The following is a 6,591-nucleotide window of genomic DNA, read 5'->3' as shown; positions in this document are numbered from 1 at the left end:
ATTGGTCTGGGGAACTTTTATATATAGTCCTGGTGAAAATCAGAAGACTTAAAAACCTGCCAAGCTCACTGTCGCACAAATTATTCCATAATAGAACTATAGTTTGTGAACACTGGGTCACTGATCTTAGATATAATGCCTTTAGGTTTTTGTTTTGTTTTGTTTTATTTAAAAAAAAAAAAAGCAGTTGATGAAGTCTCTATTCTGCCCCTGTGTTTTCTGTCCTCACTGGCAGTCCACTTAAGTCATTGACTGATGGAATGTTCAGCTACCTACCCATCCAAATCAAGCATTTAAGAGACTCCTGTACTGATCTCATTCTGTTGAAAATCTATGTTTGTAAGTGCAGACTAAGGCCATTTGATGTCTTTGATCAATAGGAAACCCTTTCAGCTGGTATGCATTTATCATGTTGAAAAGGCTTCCCATCAACATCATATAAACACCCTAATGTACTTACTTATTGTTAAGTGTATCATTTTTTGTTTCTGGAAAATGTGGCAAAAAGATTTTTCACATAAAATAAACACTTTTGCAGCTTGTTAAGTGGCAGTATTTGTGATGCTATGATTTTTTACATTTTCCTCTTCCTTCCTAAGGAGCTCTAGTGGTGTAGTGCCTAAAGCATTTGACTGCTAACTAGACTAAGGTCAGTGGTTCAAACCCACCAGCTGCTCTGTCGAAGAAAGATGGGGCATTCTACTTCAGTAAAGATTTACTACCTCCAAAACCCAATGGGATCATTATGAGTTGAAATCAACTCAATGGCAGTGAGTATTTATTTATTTATTTTTTTTAGTTCCCTCCTATAGCAACCTGAGGCTAGTTCTCAAACACTAAATAAAAAAATTGAGCCAGCAGCCACAGATTTAGACTGTTTACAGATGAATAACCGATGCCTGACTGGTTGAGTAGGTGCCTAGTGTTTATAGAGTGAGTGAGTGGTGAGCAAGAATTTGCTTCCAGAAACCTTCCCATTCCAACTACAAGCAGTTTCTACTATCCAGTGCTGTATTTTGGTCTGTTGGTTTGGGCTTTATGGAATGATCTACAAGATCTGAAGTTTTCCTTTAGACAAATAGGTTTTAGCAGGAATAAGTGAGTAGAGTAATATGGTAGTGGAGGGAATTTTAGTTCCGACTCTGAATCAGGGAGTTGGTGACTCTTAGATATTGCCCTTGCACTTCTCTAATTTAAGTCACACCATGGTCAGAAGACCACTCCACCCTCTATATTCATCTGTATGATTTTCAACTTTGTGGACACTTGTTTTTTCTCACTCTTGTTCCTAGTAGTTGCCCAGTCACCTAGTCTCTCTCCCTTTTCCCTCTACCAGGAAGCCTCTACACAAAATTCTCTCTATTGCCCATTAGTCCTCAGTCAGTAAAATAAAACCTGTTACTAAGTCAAATCATGATCTTTTGGCATTCCCCAAATATGCTCCACTCACCTATCCATCCCTAAAGCCCTGGGAATTCATTTGTTCTGCCACAAAACAATATTATAATCCTTGGCTAAGGAATTGTAATAGAATAATTTATTGTTTTCTTAACTTTGTTACTACTGTTAAAAATCTTTGATTACTATAAAATATGACAATATTTCAAGAGGTCTAAAATGCCTTTACTACTGTAGAAAGGAAGCATGATACAAGTTTCATAGTCCAAAGAATCAATAAATATAGTAATAATTTTATTTCCTTTGTTATTTTAAACATCATTGTGTCAAAAGAAAGGGAGTTACTGTTTGTATGTATGTGTGTGTGTTTGCTCTAATTAGACAATAAGATAGTACTGTTTTTTGTTTTTTTTTTTACCAGCAGATGAAACAATTTTTCATAGTTGTCTTTAAAACCACAAAGACACTATGTTCTTCATATAAAAACAATAGTACACATACTCTGTACTTTCTAGAAAATTATATAGGCCCTTTCAAAAAAGAAAAAGAACCCCATTATATGGTTTTAATTAGGTTGCTTGGAAGAAACTCACATTACAGACTGATTCCTAAAACATATCACTCTGCATCTTTTGGTTCTTATAGATTACTGTCATTCAGTTACATGTTCCTACATTCTTACATGTTTGAGAATACATATGTAGACTGGTTTATCACTTAATGTTCCATTGGTTCATCAGCCTTTTCTGCAGGTTCATCAGAAGGCTGAGCAAGCTGGGCCTTTCTCTGTAGTCTTTCCTCAAGACCTTCCAGGAATGGAGACACATCATCATCATCATAGATGGTAAACTCCAAGTCTTTACCAACAATACCAATGGAAACATTCTTTGTAATTAGGTTCTTGTCAACAGGAAGTGTCTCTCTTAAAGCACACAGACCATGTTTAACCAGTTCATTCAAATTGCACTCCATGAACTCAGACATATGTCTCTCTAAGTAAGTATGAGCTGATTGAGAGCAGGCTCTAATGGGCATAGCTCTGCAATCAAAAGAGTTAGCTGATGGACAGGTTTGGAAAATGTGAGGGCCCATATCATCATAACCAGCAATGAGCAGCCCCACACCATATGGTCTCCGGCCATATCGCTGTGTTGGTATCTGGGTCTTGCTTCCAATTAGAGACACAAGATGAGACACAGGAAGAGGTCTGTCAAACACAAATCTTGAATCTAAACATTCCTGGCTCATGAAATTACATAACAGTCTAGCATCAGCAGTAAGTCCCGCAATTGAAATACCAATATGGTTGTTAACATGGAGAATTTTTTTCTGATGAGCTGCAAGCTCTGACTGTGCCCTCTTCAGTGCAACCAATACTGCATGAGTTTTCTATTTCAGACCAACTGTGGCTGAGCCTTGTTTGACAGCTTCTATTGCATATTCAATTTGATGAATCCTGAGGGCTCCAAACAGTGACATCATTGTCATATTGGTTGCGAAACATGATTCCAGATCGGGCTTCCCCGCGGCCTGTAAGATAGTACTATTTGAAGATAATTTTCCTCTAAAGAAATGTAAAATCAAAACAGATATAATAATGAACATGTGTTAAAGATTTTACTCACTAATGAGAAAATTCGGAAGGAAGATCGGGCAATCTACTTCTGTAGTGATACCACCTCAGAAACCCAAGGAGGGGTCACTATGAGCCAGACCCAACTTGCAGCAGTGACTTTGATCTCTTTTTGGAGTGAGAAAATTAGTAAGATGTTTCAACCAGTTCAAAGTGGAATCCAAACAATAGACATATTTAAAGGTTGTTGTTGTTGTTGTTGTTAGGTGCCGTCGAGTCAGCTCTGACTCATAGCGACCCCATGTACAACAGAATGAAACACTGCCGCGTCCTGTGCCAGCCTCACAATCCTTGCTATACCCGAGCCCATCATTGCAGCCACTGTGCCAATCCATCTCGTTGAGGGCCTTCCACTTTTTCACTGACCCGCCACTTTACCAAGCGTGTTACCTTTCTCCAGGGAATGGTCCCTTTTGACAAGATGACCCAAGTAGGTGAGATGAAGTCTGGCCATTTTCACTTTCAAGGAGCATTTTGGCTGCACTTTATAGATTAGGATATTGAAATCAATGTACAAATGGAGGCATATTCTTCCTCAGTTGGGGAGTAAAATGAATTCAAAGGCTATTGGCAGAATGTGCACGTTTATGAACAAGAGTTATTTTGCACTCCTCTCAGTTATTTATAGAGCTGTAAATTAGTTTCCATAGAATCAGAATCAGATGACCCAGAAGTGTATGCTCTTAGATACTACATAGATTTCCACTGAAGCACAGGTCTTTTTCCCGCACTAATGTATTCCCCAAGTGCATCATGCCATTAGTGATGCTTCTCTCTTACAGAAAGAAACCCAAACTCCTTAGGCTGATATTCACAATTTGGCTTCAACCTCTTTCCAGTATTACTGTTATCCATCTCAGCACCCATATACCCTACTTTCTTCAGCCAAAGTTAACTATCTATTCCCAAATTCTACTCATCATTTAAGTCCTCCATCAGCTGTCACCTCCTCCTTGAAGCCAGTTCCTGGAGGACATCATGCTTGGTAAAGTAGAGGTCAGTGAAAAAGAGGAATACCTTCAACATGATGAATTGACATGTTGGGCTCAAACATAGCAATGTTTGTGAGGATGGTGCAGGACCAGGCAGTGTTTTGTCCTGTTGTACATATGGTTACTATGAGTCAGCACTGACTTGATGGCACCCAGCAATCACAAAGCCAGGTTATGCTTTATCTACTGTAGCTAGGAATTACTATCCCTCCCCTTGAAACTCATCACATTTTTTTTTGTCTGTACTTCTCTTGTGTACTTTGCATCCACGATGATTTACAGCAGTTTTCGAACTGGAAAGTGTATCAAAATCACTTGGAGAGCTTAACACGCAGATTGTTGAACCCCTCATCCTCAAATTCAGTGGATCTGAAGTGAAGCCTGAGAATTTGCATTTCTTACAAGTTCCAGGTGATATTGCTGCTGGTCTGGTGACCACAGTTGAAGAAGCAACCACCCATAAACAAACCAAACTCACTGCCACTCAGTGGGCTGACTCATAGCAACCTTATGGGAATGCCCCAAAGTGTTTCCAAGGCTGTAAAACTTTACAGATGCAGACTGCCTCATCTTTCTCTTGTGGAGGGGATGGTTGGTTCAAACTTTTGGTTAGCATATGAATGCCTTAAACCACTGCACCACCACAGCTCTACCTACCCATAATAACCATTTAAAAAGCTGCTGCTAGGAAGAACAATGAAACATAGACCCAGCACTTTAGAAATCAACAGTCTAACTGGAGTGCCAAAACCTGGCTTCCCAAAATGTCACTAAAACAACTTGTTGATAAGACTGAGTTCATTGAGGAGAACATGACCTATAGAGAAACTTAGTAGTGCCTCAACAGGGCACAGTTGGGATATTTGAGATTTTTAAGTCTGATTTAAGGCAGGTCTTTTAATGTGCTTAGGATTGGATAAGGGTCAGGACATGATCATTTAAAATTGATAGAATAAGGATTTAGAAACAAGGATTTCAAAGAATTCTGGTATGTAAACAGTTGGTTGATGCTTTCTGTTGAAGAGTTAATGTGTGTTTCAGGACATTCCTGGAATGAACAAGAAGGCAGTAGAGTAGTAAAGTCATATTAATAATATAGGCAGTAATCTGTGCTAATGGTTTCTGTTCTCATAGAAACACAGAAACAAATAATTAGTGTGGTAATATAAGTATAATTGAGGTTATCACACAGGCCTTTGGGAGTAAGTATACAAACCTCCCTGCCATCTGCCACTGCCAAGAATTCCGAGATTGTGACTGCACTACTTTGGTTTATTTCTGGTATCTCAAGGAAGAGATATTGAAATGAACAATCATATTTCTTTTTTGCCCCATATGCATATATGAATACTTCTCTCTTTATATATGTATCTATAATAACAATATAAAATTTTAGGAGCAGGCAAAGAATTCTTATTTATTAAGGACCTACTACATGACATGTATTTGCATTGTATAAATGCAAAAACACACATGCATATTTTTTCAATTACCTGTATTTTAGATTTTTGTGATACTTATTTTTAAAAAACTACCCACTGTCCTTGTATCAGTTCTGACTCATGACACCCCCATGTGTTGCAGAGTAGAACTGCTCCATAGTGCATTCTTGGCTGTGATCTTTACATAAGCAGACTACCAAGCCTTTTCTTCTGTGGCACTGCTGGGCGGGTTTGAACCATCAATCTTTAGGTTAGGAGGAGCACAAACCATTGGTGTCACCTATGAACTCTCTTGAAAAGGCAGATGATCTCTATTGGAGCTTTAAGGATAAGTGGACTCCTGGATAGATGGCTCTTTTCATTCTACTGAAAACTCGTCTTTTTGTGAGAGTAAGTAATGAGTAGGATGATTTTAAAACAGAGTAATCCTCTATTAAAAATAATAGAAATAAGTTTATGTTTTGAAAAGCTTGCATTAGCAATTCTCTTTACTTTGAGAAGTAACTCAGTGTATAATCTTTGGTAGCATAAAATTAACACCTATTACCTTGCAATTTAATTTTGTGAAATACCCGAAAGTGAGTGTATTGAAGTTACATCTGAGAAAGGTAAACCAAGGGAAAGAAATTCAACTTCTGTTGTATGTTGCGAAATTTAAATTCAAATTGTTGAAGGAATAGTTCAAACTTTAAATTTATTTTTAATACACTCTATGTTTGATCACAGTACTTGAAAGAGTACCCAGCATGTTTTGCATTCCAAAATCAAACTAGAAAATATGCACAATATAATTTACTCAGATTATTTCATGACAAACTAATATGCATGTTCTGTAAAACCACTGAGATAAACTTCATGCATGCATGGTAGTATAACTTTGTAAGTTATCAAATACATATCATTATACTAATGGAATTCACAGCATTAAAATTTCCTAGCTAAAGTAGCATCAATCTGTTTAACAATAAGCTATTTTGCATGTAGTTTTCTTCTCCCTTAGCCATATGGGTTTTTATCACACCTTTCTTTGAGTTCCAGATTTCTCTGTGCTAATTGCAGCTAAGTCAAACTGGTGCAAAGAGAACTTCAGAGGCTTTATAGGGAAGAGTGTCTTTTTTTTTTTTTT

At 37.6% G+C, this 6,591-nt stretch overlaps 1 pseudogene; it reads right to left on the bottom strand.

Moving 5' to 3' along the window:
- Positions 1–2,115: 2,115 nt before the first annotated feature.
- On the bottom strand, positions 2,116–2,902 carry LOC103191897 (annotated as a pseudogene).
- Between the last annotated feature and the right edge of the window lie 3,689 nt (positions 2,903–6,591).

Source organism: Orycteropus afer, unplaced genomic scaffold (assembly GCF_000298275.1).
Source record: "Orycteropus afer afer isolate SDZICR_OR568_19922 unplaced genomic scaffold, OryAfe1.0 scaffold00021, whole genome shotgun sequence".
NCBI lineage: Eukaryota > Metazoa > Chordata > Mammalia > Tubulidentata > Orycteropodidae > Orycteropus > Orycteropus afer.
The sequence above is the reverse complement of the archived record's forward strand: the minus strand, read 5'-3'. Positions and strand labels throughout refer to the sequence as shown.